The sequence below is a fragment of the Canis lupus genome, chromosome 1 (genome assembly GCF_048164855.1).
Source record: "Canis lupus baileyi chromosome 1, mCanLup2.hap1, whole genome shotgun sequence".
NCBI lineage: Eukaryota > Metazoa > Chordata > Mammalia > Carnivora > Canidae > Canis > Canis lupus.
Window position 1 is genome coordinate 48656962 of NC_132838.1, and position 14511 is coordinate 48671472.

The window sequence follows — 14511 nt, forward strand, 5'->3', positions numbered from 1 at the left end:
GTTCATCCATGTTGGAGCATGTGTCAGAGTTTCCTTCCTTTTTAAGGCTGATATTTCATTGCATGTATATGGCACACTTTGTTTATTCATTCATCTGTTGATGGACACTTGGGTAATTATACTTTTTTGAAGACTGATACTCTGTCAAGCATATAAATGATACTTCAGTGTTTGGCTATTACGGAGTGTTTGTATTGTTTCTAATTTGGGACTGGTTTAAAATAAAGATGTGGGGCACCTGGGTGGCTCAGTGGGTTAAGTGTCTGCCTTCGACATGGACCATGATCTCAGGGTTCTGAGACCAAGCCCCGCATTTCCCTCTCCCTCTGACCCCCTTCCCACTTGTGCTCTCTCTCTCCCCCTCTGTCTTAAAAATAAATAAATAAAATAAATAAATAAATAAATAAAATCTTTAAAAAATAAAGATGTGATAAATATTGTCTATTTTTTTAATCCTTCCGGGTTTTTTCTTTTGAATGGATTATACTAACACTCATGCTCATGTTCGCTCTTTACTCAGTTCAAATTTAGGCTGAACTTTTAGATGACGAGAATTTAGATGTGTGCTAAATAGAATGCATTATTCTGCATTTTACATAAATATGCCTTAGTTTGTTTAGTGAGGAAGGACCATCTAAAGAATTCTTAACTCAGTGTTGCCTCAGTGGGAGCAGAATGCAGTGGTTTACAGATGCCAGCAATGACTGATGTTTCACTAGTAGAACTGATTTCTAGACAGTATTCACAAAGGGTCTGGGCTGATGAACGATCATACCAGTCTTCAAGAACGATACAGTTACAATGCTGAGAGTATAATTGTTACAAGATCTAGTGGTTCCTCCAGGGAAAAATTGGTATCTCTTCCTGTTTTCATTGTTATCGATCACTGGCATGTCTGTGAACACAGAACTATGATGAGAGGTGGGAGTCTTGCCCTCAAAAATCTTGCGTCCAGGTTGGCATGTCAAACAGAAAACCAAAGCCACGGAGTGATAGGAGAAGCCATCCTAGCTTCACACAGAGGAAAGGGCAGGCTTCTCTGCTTCTTAGCCTGTTGTTAGTTAGACTGAGGGGGAGTGTAGACCCTAAGAGGCCAGAAGAGGGTTCTTCATTTTGAGTTCTTGCTTCTGCAGTGCTAGGCCTTGCAGGCCAGCCCGCTGCTGTAGGGGTCCAGGGTTACCCTAAGTGTTGTGCCCCTGCTGTGGAGGCTGTACAGGCCGGCCTGCCCAGTCAAATTCCCATTTCCCTCACTGGCCTGGGGTGGATGGCTGTTCCCTAAATCCCTTCAGTGGGAAGAGGTGTGTTTGCCTTTGCCCAGCCTGCGTAAGGCCCTTTGGTACTTTTCTAGGAGTCTGACCTTTTAGAAATTCCTCAGTTTACTACAGATGGTTTTTTGTGTCACTTATTCTTGTGTGTGTGTGTGTTTTTTCCCATTGTACTGAATTCTCTTAATAGTACTAATTTCATTCAATTCTGTTGGGTTTTCCAGATGGAAAAATATTTACAAATAAGGATGACTTTGGCTCTTTGCTTTTTTATGTGACTTCTTTCTTTTTTCCTGTCATAATGCACTTCCTGGAATATCTAGAGTTATGTCAAGTAGTACTGTTGGTGAACATCTTTGGCTTACTCCTCTCCTTAGCCAGTGCCTTTAGCACTGTGGGCTTTACTTACTTTTTGCCTATTACCAAACTGCTTTTTGGAAAGATGGGCTAGAATTGGAGTGTGTGCCTTCTCCATATCCTCACCAGTGTTGAGTAACTAGAATATTGGGAAGTCTCTTCCTAATCTATGGTTCTGTCATTTTAACATTAAATCTGGGTTTGGTCATTTATTATTTCCTCTAGAAATTCTAGAGTCCATGAGAACGGGCAGAGTTGGCCTAGCTTCATACATTGTGTAGTTCTCATCAAATAATTATACACAACTTGCCCTCTGTATTGCAAAGCAACACGGCTGTAGAATGGAAATTACTGTTGTTAATCTAGCAGCACAGTTTGGTGGAAAAAGATGGGCTTGGAGTCAGATATCAGATCTTAACTCTGTCATTAACAGCCTGGGGAATTTTGATAAGCTTCACTTAAACTCTTTGAGCCTTGGTTTAGTTATTTGTAAAATGGGCATTTTCCTGTCTCACAGGGAGAAGGTGAATGTGGAGAAAGATGAAAAGTGGGTCCTTAGTAGCGTAGAAGTCACCAGTTAGTTGCCCGACGCGTCCTCCCTCCACAGCGGTTCATCAGCATGTTAAGGCCATTCTGTAGGAATTGTCAAAAAGATTTCGGTAGACTTTAATTTTAATTAGAGATAAATTTACCTCCCCTCCATAATATTTTGTCTCTTAATTTTTAAGTTGAATCAGGGTGAATGATGATTGTTTTAACATATTATTTTAATAGTTTACTTCAGATTTTAAAAGTTGCTTAATGGATAGAATAGAAATAAAATTGTAACAGGAGTGTCTAACATTTATCAGTTATAATTACGTGCCAGATAGGTATTTCAAGTTCTTTCCATATATTTACTTAATCCTCCCAACTATCCTGCTTCATAGGAAACTTGCACGAAAAGTCACCAGCTCAGGAGTTTGACCCAGCCTGCACACCCTGACAGCCTGACCGCTGCCACCAAACTACCATCATGGTCTTGAAGGGTTTGTCTTCTTTATTCTGTATTCCTAAAGCCTATTCTCTTGTTTATATGTGGAAAGACATAGGTTGAAAAAGAAAAATCTGGGATTTTGAAAAGGCTAATAATTATGAAGTTAGATAGCAAGTCTCAAATACAGAGCATTGATATTGATTGAATACTCTAATTCTAATGCACACCATTAAGGCCTTTTCCTTACCTTGGCAGTATAATTTCATTTATTTTCTCTTGAAATTGCCACCCAGATCTGAGCCTTCTATTGTATCTGCAGAATCCTGATTTAACTTTGTTTTAGATTATTATAATGTCTTCATTATTGGAATATTAAAATTTTTTGTAAAATATACATAACATGGAATTTATCATCTTAATCATATTTAAATGTACAGGTCAGTGGCATTAAATACATTCATAAGGTTGTGCAACCATCATATCATCCATCTTCATCACGGTTTTCATTTTGTAAAACTGAAATTCTATACCAATTAAAGAGTTATCACCCTCAACGCCCGCCAAACCTCGGTCAGCCATCACTCTTATGATTTTGACTACACTAAGTATCTCAGTTAAGTGGAATCATACGGTATTTGTCTTTTTGTGACTGGCCTATTTCACTTAGCACAATGCCCTTCCGGGGTGTATCTGTATTGTAACACAGGTCAGAATTTCATTCTTTTTTAAGGCTGAATAATATTCCTGTGTGTGTGTGTGTGTGTGTGTGTGTGTGTGTGTATAGACACTTGGGTTGCTTCCATGTCATTGTTGGGACATTGTTGTCAGTATAGTTTTTGTCAGTAAATTTGTGTGGGTTTTGCCGAAGTTTGAGCTCTGTTTTTTGCTTTGCTGTTGCACAGTCTTCATAAGATCTTTCACTGGCTTTGTGTTGTCAAGGGCCAGTCATTTAATCAAGATTCTGTTAGCTCTGCCCAAGAGCACTCTGTTGGCCATTGATGAGAGAATTTATCTGATAGTACTGAAGTTTATGTTTCTTCCGTCTTCTCCCACCCTGCAAGGAGCTCCAAAACGCTAGTCTGCAGCCCTGTGCCTGAGCCTGTGCTGGGCACTCAGTGGACATTTCTTGCACGAGTGACCCTTGGCTGTTTTCCTCATTTCACACTTCACTTTGGTCTCCTGCAGCTAAAATTAGCATATATCATCTATTGATTTGATGCTTGCCTTTTTTTTTTTTTTTTTTTTTAATGTCTTCCTAAGCTTTCAGAATTTCTTCCTGAAAATCTGGGTCCTCCACTGATGAAATGTCTCATGAATTAGAGCTAATTTACCCCAGCCTTCATGGTGCTTACATATGGCAGCTTTTGGAGCTACCTTCACTTTTATCTCAGTTTATATACCTTCTGGTAAACACAAAATGTAATAGGTTTATTTAATATAAGCAGTTTTTCGGTAGTCTCTCCTCTGTCCTGTTTTGTTTTGTTATCAATTGTTGCTTATCATGTGGTAATCAAGAAAACATTTGAAATCTAGTCAGATGGGTAGCTATTTTGGTCCTGTTTCCTCAGGATTGTGTCACGAGTCATTTAAGAGGAGGAAAGGCACTGAAATGTTTCATATATGCTTTGTCTTTTGTAGTTCAGAGTTTGTGGGTTTTTTGTTTTGGTTTGGTTTTTTTGCTCTTTAGAAATTTTGAAAGCTTTGATTCAGGTATGATTATCTTCCCAAAGTAAAGTAAAATGTTCTGAAAATTTGGGTTTTATTTATTTATTTTTAAAGATTATTTATTTATTCATTCATTCATTCATTCATTCATGAGAGACAGAGAGAGAGGCAGAGACACAGGCAGAGGGAGAAGCAGGCTCCATACAGGGAGCCCAATGTGGGACTTTGATCCCAGGACTCCAGGATCATGCCCTGGGCCGAAGTCAGGCGCTAAACCGCTGAGCCACCCAGGGATCTCAGAAGTTGGGTTTTAAAGTTAGAAAGCACTGAGAATGAATCTGTGCCAGAGAAACTTTTTAGAAAGCTCCATGTGAAAATCTGTAGAATTTGGCTTGAGGTGAAACAAAGGGTTGGGGGGGGGGGAAAGCAGGTGGTGTAGGATCTTAGAAGCACTTGCAGGGCACTCATGCAGGGGAACCTTTTTTTTTTTTTTTTTTTTAAGATTTTATTTATTTATTCATGAGAGACAGAGAGACAGAGAGAGTGAGAGGCAGAGGCACAGGCAGAGGGAGAAGCAGGCTCCATGCAGGGAGCCCAACGTGGGACTCAGTCCCGGGACTCCAGGATCACGCCCTGGGCCGAAGGCAGGCGCTAAACTGCTGAGCCACCCAGGGATCCTGTGCAAGGGAACCTTTAAAAGTGTTTACAAAAAAATTTTAGAATCTTTAATTTCCAAATTAGAAATTCAGGAATGGAATTTAGGAGTTCGGGGGTAAGTGTAAGTACCAAGGGACTTGTTCACCAGTCACTGATCATATGCTGTCAGTAAATCAGATGTGTAATGCTGACCTCATGGAAGTTATATTGTCTAGTAGGGAGTAAAGCCTTACCTGCTAGATTTTAATTGAGGTGCCGAGTTTCCTGCAATAGGATGGCAAATGGGTCTCAGGCATCTATAAGAAGAATTTTTGAGTCTGGAGTTACCAATGATCACCCACATTTTCACCATCATATTCTTTTTATTATTTTTCTTCATTGCCCCCAGAAATGTGATCTTATTAAAAGCCAGTATCTTTTGTTTAGTATAGGATAATGGCATTAACAATTCCTGTTTGTTCAGTGCTTAATTGTATGTTTCATGATGAGCCCAGCGAGGGAGAGGATGGAGATGGAGAAGAGGATCTGGTGGTGGTGAGCCCTATGGAGCCCCCACATTCCAGGTTAGGCTAGGGTGGAGGAGCCAGCAGAGGAGATTAACAAAGAACAGTCAAGAGGGAGGAGGGCCAGCAGAGAGTTCCTGCTGAGATGTTTCATGGACTAATGAATTAAAACCTTCCTCTACTCTATGAGATAGGCACTGTTACAATCCCCATTTCACAGAGGGGGAAACTGAGACCTTGTGTTGTTAAACAGCATACAGGCAGTGAGTTGTAAGTGATGGAGCGAGCATTTGAAGTCAGGCATTCAGACTCCAGAGTCTCCCTTCTTAACCATGACTACTTCCCAGCTTTACAAGTGTTACTACACTTAGTTATAATTTCAACCAGAAACAGAAGTGTGCCAGTTTTTTGTTTGTGTGACTTTACCTGAGGTGAATGTGTAGTTCTCAGCACATTTTACACTTGATCTTAGCTAAAAGGTTAAGCAACGATCAGTACATGTTTTAAATATTGAAAAAATAGCTATGGGCATTGATTATTGGGTTTTAGACACATAGGGAGCCCGTGACCTGTGTTTGGGAACCTGGTCGAACCTTGTCATTTTACCTGTGGAGGAATGAATGAATGCCCTTTCTGTTGAGGGACTTACCCACGACCTCACTGGAGCACGGACTTTGGTCTCTTGACTCGCAGGTCAGAGTTTCCCCCACTGCACATCGCTCTTGAAGCACATGTTCTTTCGTAGTGTTGTAAACGAAAGTTAGGTAAAGCTGAAGTGAATATGTAAGACGTTTAAGATGCTCTTGTTAAGATCCATGTGGCTACTTCCAGTGTGATCATCCTTTAGGAAGGTAGTATTCTTAGGAGCCCACTCCCTATTGGCTTTTCTCCTCCTCTGCACTGTTCTTTGTCAGTGTCCTCTGCTGCCTCCTTTACCTTCACCTGACTTGGGATGTTGGGAATGCCATAGGATTCACCGCTAGACTCTGTCTCCTCACCTTAATTTTCTCCCTCACCAAGCTCATCATTTTCTGTAAACTCCTCTTCGTGTGAATCACTCTTGGGTTAGTATCTCTAGTCCAGACTTGCCCTCTGAGGTTAAGATTCAGATGTCCAGCTTGCTTGACCTCGATATTTGGATGCCTCATGGACACTGCAGACTTAAAAGCACACCAAACACAACCTCTTCCATAGGCCCTCTGGACCTTTTCTGAGCAGCCCCCTCCCCGTTCTGTTCTTCGCCTCAATCATTGCCACCACCAATTGGGAATCATTTGTGATGATAGCAATAAGGGCTGACATTTATTGAGAGTATTATGGGCCAGGCACTTCCTTAAAGGCATTACATGAATTGACTCAGTCTATTTAGTTCTAATAACAGTGCTGTGAGGTAGATGATGGTAATGGTAAGAATAGATTATATAGCTCCTAGTGTCTACCAGGCACTGTAGTAAGTATGTTCTAAATACCACCTCATTGAATTCTCACAGCAAATCCTAGGTAGATTCTGTTACTCTCCCTGATTAATAGTGTCAGAAACTGAAGCAGAGACAGAGTTACTGCCCACAGCACTCAGGGTCCCTTGGCCAGGAAGTGGTGGAGCTGGGAATACAATCTCGGTAGAGACTGCATTTTAGCGTCATCACACATGGTGCACACACTGTGCACACACACTGTGCACACATGAGGTGGCCACTCCTCTGTTTCCTCCCCTGCATCTGGTTCCTCAGAAGTTCTGTCGATTTTGACTCCACAACACAGTGCCAGGATGATCTCTTCTCCTCTGATGAGAGGGCAGTTTCGCTCAGGTCCTTCACCTCGGCCCTGGATCACTGCAGCCTCCTGCTTCTCCTTCCACTTCCCCTCTGGCCCCATCCAGCAGTGCCAGTCCTGACATGGAAATCAGAACATTCCAGTCCACTGCTTAGCACTGTTCAGACACTTCCCACTGCAGTCAGAGATGAGATCCCTTCTGGGGCCGACGAGGCCTCCCCAAACTTTATCCTGTCCCCTCGCTTTCTGCTCTGTGGTCACCTGGTCTTTTTTCATGTCCTTGTGTGTGCCAGTCTTCCCTGCCTCTTCACCCTGGCACACCCTGGCTGTGTCACTTCTTTGGTCTGTGTTGCTGTCCCTCCTCAGAGGACCTTCTGTACCACCCCTTGTAAGGCTCTGCTTTCTCCTTTGTGCAGCCCTCACCACCCAGGCGAGAACTTTATGTGTCTCTTCCCTCTTGCTGTTAGACTACAAGTTCCTGGATAACTAGAGCTCAATAAATACTTGTTGAAAGAAGTAAATATGGGTTAAATTTTAGGCCACAATAGAAAGCTAATTTTTCCCTAACTTTTTCAGAAAATGTGTTCTAATTTTCAAAAGGGTAGGGATCCCTGGGTGGTGCAGCGGTTTGGTGCCTGCCTTTGGCCCAGGGCGTGATCCTGGAGACCCAGGATCGAATCCCATGTCAGGCTCCCGGTGCATGGAGCCTGCTTCTCCCTCTGCCTATGTCTCTGCCTCTCTCTCTCTCTCTCTCTCTCTCTCTCTGTGTGTGACTATCATAAATAAATAAAAATTTAAAAAAAATCAAAAGGGTTGAATCCTCTGTAGAATCCTCGTAGAATGCTTGTGCAGTTCTACCTCTTCTGGGGCACCCAATCTGCAAGAGTCCCAGGACATTTACATCTGCAATTTCTGTTACTTCACTCTTACTGTTACCCATCTTCTTCATGCACCGCAGAACTTGGCCCTTGGGAGACCACTGCTGCCAAGCTTGATGGCGCTGGCATTTTTGTGGGCAGGGGTGCTCTCACCCATATTGAAGAGCCTCCCAGTGTTTGGCCATGTCCCTACCAATGGACACCATTGGATAAGGTGACCTTTGAGATCCCAATCTGTCACCAGCTCTGTTTCTCCTGATATTGATTTACAAATCGAGCGCCAAGTCAAGACATTTGGATAGTCACAGTCACAATGTTCTGTAGCTCTTTTTTAAAAGAAGGTTTTATTTATTTATTCGAGAGAGAGGCAGAGACACAGGCAGAGAGAGAAGCAGGCTGTGGAGAGCCCGATGTGGGATTTGATCCCGCAGGGAGCCCGAAGTGGGACTCGATCCGGGGTCTCCAGGATCACGCTCTGGGCTGAAGGCAGGTGCCAAACTGCTCTAAGCTGCTGAGCCACCCAGGCGTCCCTCTGTAGCTCTCTGTCTCTCTCTCTCTTTTTTTTTTTTTTTAGAAGGGATGAACTTTTTTTTTTTAAGATTTCTATTTATTATTTATTCATGAGAGACAGAGAGAATGGCAGAGACACAGGCAGAGAGAGAAGCAGGCTCCATGTAGGGAGCCTGACACGGGACTTGATCCTGGGGCTCCAGGATCATGCCCTAGGCCGAAGGCAGGTGCTCAGTCGCTGAGCCATCCAGGCATCCCTGTATCTTTCTCTTTATGCCCTTCCCCCGTCCTCACCCACCCACCACCGTGCCGCATCCCTCTGTGCTCTGTGTCACTGTCCCTAGTGTTCTTCGGGAACCACCTTAGCTATACAAGTACTTTAATGGCAAGTTTTACTTTTACTTTTCTCAGTACTAATTCTCTCAGAATGAAGTTCAAGGAAATGTGCCTTATGCACATCCCTGGAGTAAGCAAAAAAGATGGGATTTGGGCTAATTTTAATAAACAGGCAATAACTGTTAGGAAATTAACATCTTGTTTGTAGTTCTGTTGTGGAGGACAATAAATTGTCAGCTTATTTAAGACCCTGTGACTTCCAAAGAACTGTCATTCTGTGTCTGTGAAAGTATTGAATGCGGATGGGCCCCTGCTAGGAGATGTAGGAGTGTGGCATTCGCACATACTTTTCCAATTGAAGCACATTATCTCTTACTGAGCAGAAATAATGACTGTAATGAACTAGGGAGACCTTTCTTCTAAAGCAACAGAAACAGTATGTTCTTAGTTGACAATGGAAGGGTAAACATGACCCTAGTTAATGACTGCTTCAACTGTTCTCTGGTCCCAAGCTCATGATTTAGACAGGTAACAGCAAGCCAGCACAGATGGTCCCATCTTGGCAGTACTCCTGCCCTAGGATACCCTTCCCAAGTGTTTACTCTTCTTAAATTTGGAATAACTGGAAAACAATGGGTGTTAAGCAGCACTTTTGTTTGCCTGGCATTTCCTGGTTCCGAATGTCACCTTTAACAACCCCTCAGTCGGGGAGGTCAGAGAAATGAGATTCTTCATAGACTATAAAGAGTATATTATTGGAAAAAAAAAAAGAGTATATTGTTGGAGAAAGTACTGGTGGTGTTATGACTCCAGTACATTGTGGGTTCAAATGCATTTATGGACTAACCTGTGTAGCAGTGATAGTACTTAAGGCATTGCCTCTTTTAGAACTTCTTAAAGTTCTGAACAGTCCACTGACAAACAGATTTTAACCATGTAGTGTATGGATTAATTGGGGAAGTTTGTGCTAGGGCCCCCAGAAGCAAGGACTGGCCTTGGCTACTGTGGCAGGAACAACAGCTGGCCTCCACCTGTCCTCTGTGGGACAGCTCAGTGTGGGTTGCATAGGATCTCACTTCTAGTGTCACACTAGGCCTGGTTACTCTTTCTGGTGGCCTGCAGAGTGGTTTTGGCTTTTTTGTGAAAGCTGTCACTTTGTACCCTGAACATCAGACCTTATGCCAGGATACCTTAGAATGATTCCCAGGCTGTGGAGAGTATATATCAGCAATGCAGAGATCCTGAAAGCACTCGCTTCTTCATGTGGGCACCAGGAATATCCTTTCTTTTCTTTTTCTGGAAGCAGTAATCTTGGCGGTCTTTCTGGGCAATTTCAAGCTTGAGTTCTGCTTTCCTCACTCAGACCATCCTGTCACCTCTGTCACCTGATTCCTGCATCTCTCTCCGCTTCCTTTGAAACGGGGGCCCTTCTTGCTGTTGGGTCTTCTCAGCAAGATGTAGAGGCAGGTTTGGGCTCCCTTCCTTTAGTGCTAAATTTATCATTCCTGGCATGGAGTGACAGAGCTTTAAAGGATCTTAAATCTGTTGATTGTCAGTCAGGTGGGCTGCACTATATTTATTTTAGATGCAGTGTTGGGGAACGGTAGGGTCTGTTTTCACAGTTCCTTTGAGACAGCTCCTTTGAGACTCCTTAAAGTGTCCCATCTTGGTGTATAATACAGTGAGCTATATTGACAGTACCGCTTTGTGAAGAAAGAACCAAGTTCAGCACCTCACCTTTTCTTTTGGTTGTTTTCATATAGTATATTTTGGAGTGTGTAGTGGGGAAATGAAAAGTAAAATAGATTTTTTGGCCCCTTACTTTGAATGTAAATGATCCAGTACTTTCCAAAAGGTGTTTTTATTATTAGAACTAAAAGATGGTTTTTTGCTTTTGTTGATTGAATTGATTGAAGTGCTTAATTTTAAAGATCTATGCTTAGGTCTCTCCTAGGAAAAAGTGAGATGTTACTTTGATAACACTTTTTGCCTGGCCTCATTTGAGAAAATTTTTATATCATAGGTTTAGAAGAACAGTTGTTCTGACAGAGTTTTTTCTTCTTGATCACTTTACCTGTTTTACTACTCTATTTTGTTTGTAATAGATGCAACCAGTATTTATTTGGTCCTGATTTTTTTCCCCTTTTAAACATCTAATTGCACTCTTATGGAAGCCCCACTTTCTGTGGGGGCACTGTTAGAAGATTCAGACATCAATCACAGATCTGTATTAGGGAGTTGTGTGGGTGAGTTCACCCTTCCTTTACACAAGACTCTGGGGTAGTCTGAGGGAAATGGCATACAGAGGACTGGACATGATTTTTGATAATGTAAAATAATTAATGTTAAGAATTTAAATCTTAGATATATTTCTACTGTCATTGAAACTTTTAGAAGATACCATTAAATTTACGTGTAAGTTGCTTTAATATTTTTCCATGATTTAGCTCAGGTCTGATAGAAAGATGCATTCTTTTCCCTTCTCTGGTATATTATGATATTAATGTCATGGGAAGATAATAATACAGAGTTTGGTAGTAATATTCTAAGTGAATGATACCTTTTCTATGTGTGTGAGGAATCTTTGAACACATGTTTTATTTAAACTGTGCAAACAATTAGTCTCAAATGACTTCATCGATGTTTAACTTCAGATAATTGTAATAAAAAAGAAAAGAAAATGGGTAATCTCCCTCTCCCAGCCCAGTCATTTGACACTAGTATAACTGGGGCAGTATCCTTTGCCTGTCTCCTTCCCCTGCCCTTAGAATGATGTGGACCTTCCTGTGTTCTTCCTGAGACATACTGCATTTTCTTCCAAGAGCTTCTCAGGTAGCTGTGAACACTTGATTCTTGGCTTGGCTTGGAATTTAGCATGTGAACTCTCCACCTGAAAAGTCATTCAGGTAAAAAAAAAAAAAAGTAAGAGACTATGGCTGTTATTTTAGAATCATGTTAGGTAATGCCTCTTTATGACCAAGCTAATTGTGTGGTATTAACTACATGGATGGCAGGAGATGCATCATGGTAGGTGTAAGAGTTTGACTTTCTCAGTTAACCAAGGAGTCAAAATGGGCAATTCTGTAAGTAAGAGAATGGCATATTTTTCTTACATATTCTTTTTTCTTTTCCTTCCTTATTTATCAGTTTGGATGTTTGTTGTTGAAAGGCAAGCCTCAGTGTGAATTTTAATTAGAACCGTAGTATAACATTAGTCTCATGGTGGCAAGACTAATATGAATACATTTAAAGGAAGGAAACCTGAGACGTTATGAAATAGACTAATTGAATGAATATGCTTTTTATGCCATTGTATTTTCGGGGGAGGATATTGCTTTTTTTTTTTTTAAGACATATTTGAGAGAGAGGTGGTGTGTGAGCATGCATATGGGGACGAGGGAGAGGGAGGGAGGGAATCCCAAGCAGACTCCCTGCTGGGCATGGAGCCCCATATGGGGCTCGATCTCACGACCCTGAGATCCTGACCTGAGCTGAAACCAAGAGGTGAATGCTCAACCAGCTGAGCCATCCTGGTGCCCTACTTTTTTATTTTTGTTAAACACTGGTCATTTATTACCTTATCCTCTCTGGTTATTTAAAGTCATCTTTTCTTTGTTTTCTTCACCAGGAGTCCCATTTTCTTAACATTTTGGAATGAGAGACTGCCTGAATGTAAATTTTATTTTTATTATAAAGACTGAGTTCTAATAGAAATTCTTCAGTGGATTAAAAACCACTTCACACCAAAGGAGAAAACCATAGAAGAACCCCCTGGACAATTTGATTTCCCACTTAGGTGGTGGCCCTCACTGCCTCTGTAGCTGTGAAAGCTATTGGCTCAATCTCTGCTGGCTTTGGGACAGAGTTGAAAGCCCAGCTGTCCTTATGAAAGTAGCCAGAGTCAGGTGATTAATTGAAGATATGATTTTGTATTTGAAGCCCTGAGCCATCTTCAGGTTTGCAGAGACATTCTTACATTCTAATGGTATTTGAAAGGTACATTCTTATCGTGCAGTACACATTTTAACTGTTGAAATTGGGAGAAACACTGTCATTTGTCATCTAAATTAGAAAGTCAGGGCTGTGTTATATTCATAGTTTCTCCACTGTTTAGCACAGAGACTAGGATGTAGGGCAGTCAAGTGTTTGTTCAGTGAATGAGTAGATGGACAAATGTATGGGTAAATGGGTTTAACTAATTTTTATTTAAAAAATACTTTATTTGGGATCCCTGGGTGGCGCAGCAGTTTAGCGCCTGCCTTTGGCCCAGGGCGTGATCCTGGAGACCCGGGATCGAATCCCACATCGGACTCCCGGTGCATGGAGCCTGCTTCTCCCTCTGCCTATGTCTCTGCCTCTCTCTCTCTCTCTCTATCATAAATAAATAAAAATTAAAAAAAACTTTATTTAAAAAGAAGCAGCAACAAATATCTTCTGTTAAATCTGAGAAAAAATAGCCACTTTGAATCCTTCATGCTCCCAATTCTTTGGGTAAAGTAACTGGGAGTGAAGTGGATCATCATATGGGGCCAGGTTGAGCTGCCTCAGCTTGGGAATGTTCTGTGAAGGATATTACAAAAGACAAAAGAGAAAGAAACAATCTTATTTGTTTCCTTGCATTTTACTAGTATCTGAGAGGTAATTCAGAATTTGGACTACTAGATTGAAGTCCCTGCCTTAATTTACTTATTTATAGAACCAGTTTAAATGGGTCTTTTTTTTTCCCATCCTGATTTTTATTCTTTCATCAGCCCAAAGGGATGACAGGGACAGGTGGCAACATTTCATAGGTAAACAGTGGGAGGCAGGGAGATGGAGTACATACCTGTACCTCATACATAGAGCCATTAATTTTGTGCATTAACTAGTTTGATTGAGAGTCTTCCTTTTTAGGAACAATGGGAAGGGCATGTTCTCTGTTCTATCTATAGTACATTTTGGACCATATTATCCTAGCCCTCAAACAATTGCTTTTCCAGAATTACCCATTAATGTTAAAATTTTATTCATGCTTGCTCTTGGAAATAATTATAAATCCTGTTCTGCATTTGTGTGAGGTTGTTGTAGACGTTATCTTTTCCATCATCCAGAGGCTCTCCTGTAGTGCTTTAATGTTGACACTTTTTCAGCATTGAGTACTAGGGAAAGTTGTCTTTCCTGGGTAACTAGACAGGTTCTTCATTTCTAATAATAAGATTTATGTAAGCTATCATGAGTGTCCTGTAGCCTTGATTGAAGGCCAAGTTTTTTGTGCTTAGTGTTAACATTTTTACTGTCTCCGATTTCTTAACTGTTTCTCCTTGTAAAATTGTTTTATAAGATGGTAAATAATCTTACTTATTTTGTATGTGCTTTTTATAACGTGCTTTTTTTTCTGGAGAGAGTCATATTTTTAATAGATTCATTAATACAAAGTACATATTCATTAGTCATTAAGTACTTGTTTTGAGTTTATGCCTGTTGGTACTACAAGCTTTTTTTCCTGCTAATTCTGGTCAATTTTTCTTTTCTTTCTTTTTTTAAGTAGGCTTCCCGGGGGCCTGAATGCAGGGCTTGAAATCATAACCCTGAGATCAAGATTTGAGCCCTGA

The 14511-nt window shown here is 41.2% G+C and overlaps 1 protein-coding gene and 1 long non-coding RNA gene across 6 annotated transcripts in view; one reads left to right on the forward strand and one right to left on the reverse strand.

Annotated features, from left to right (window-relative positions):
• TULP4 (TUB like protein 4) overlaps positions 1-14511 on the forward strand; it is a 225974-nt gene that overhangs the window by 20212 nt on the left and 191251 nt on the right. The window contains exon 2 of one of the 5 annotated variants that reach the window (XM_072829333.1): positions 2552-2650. The exons of 3 other annotated variants lie outside the window; for them this stretch is intronic. The gene's annotated coding sequence lies outside the window, so the exon portion shown is untranslated. Of the gene's footprint in view, positions 1-2551; positions 2651-11953; positions 12004-14511 lie in introns of those variants that run through there. One more of the 5 variants, XM_072829355.1, reaches the window with a different exon arrangement.
• LOC140635185 (uncharacterized) overlaps positions 499-14511 on the reverse strand; it is a 39062-nt gene continuing 25049 nt past the window's right edge. Inside the window, exons 2-3 of the long non-coding RNA XR_012032553.1 lie at positions 5154-5216; positions 499-2255 (exon numbers count right to left, since the gene is read on the reverse strand). This is a non-coding gene — a long non-coding RNA (uncharacterized lncRNA). The remainder of the gene's footprint in view (positions 2256-5153; positions 5217-14511) is intronic.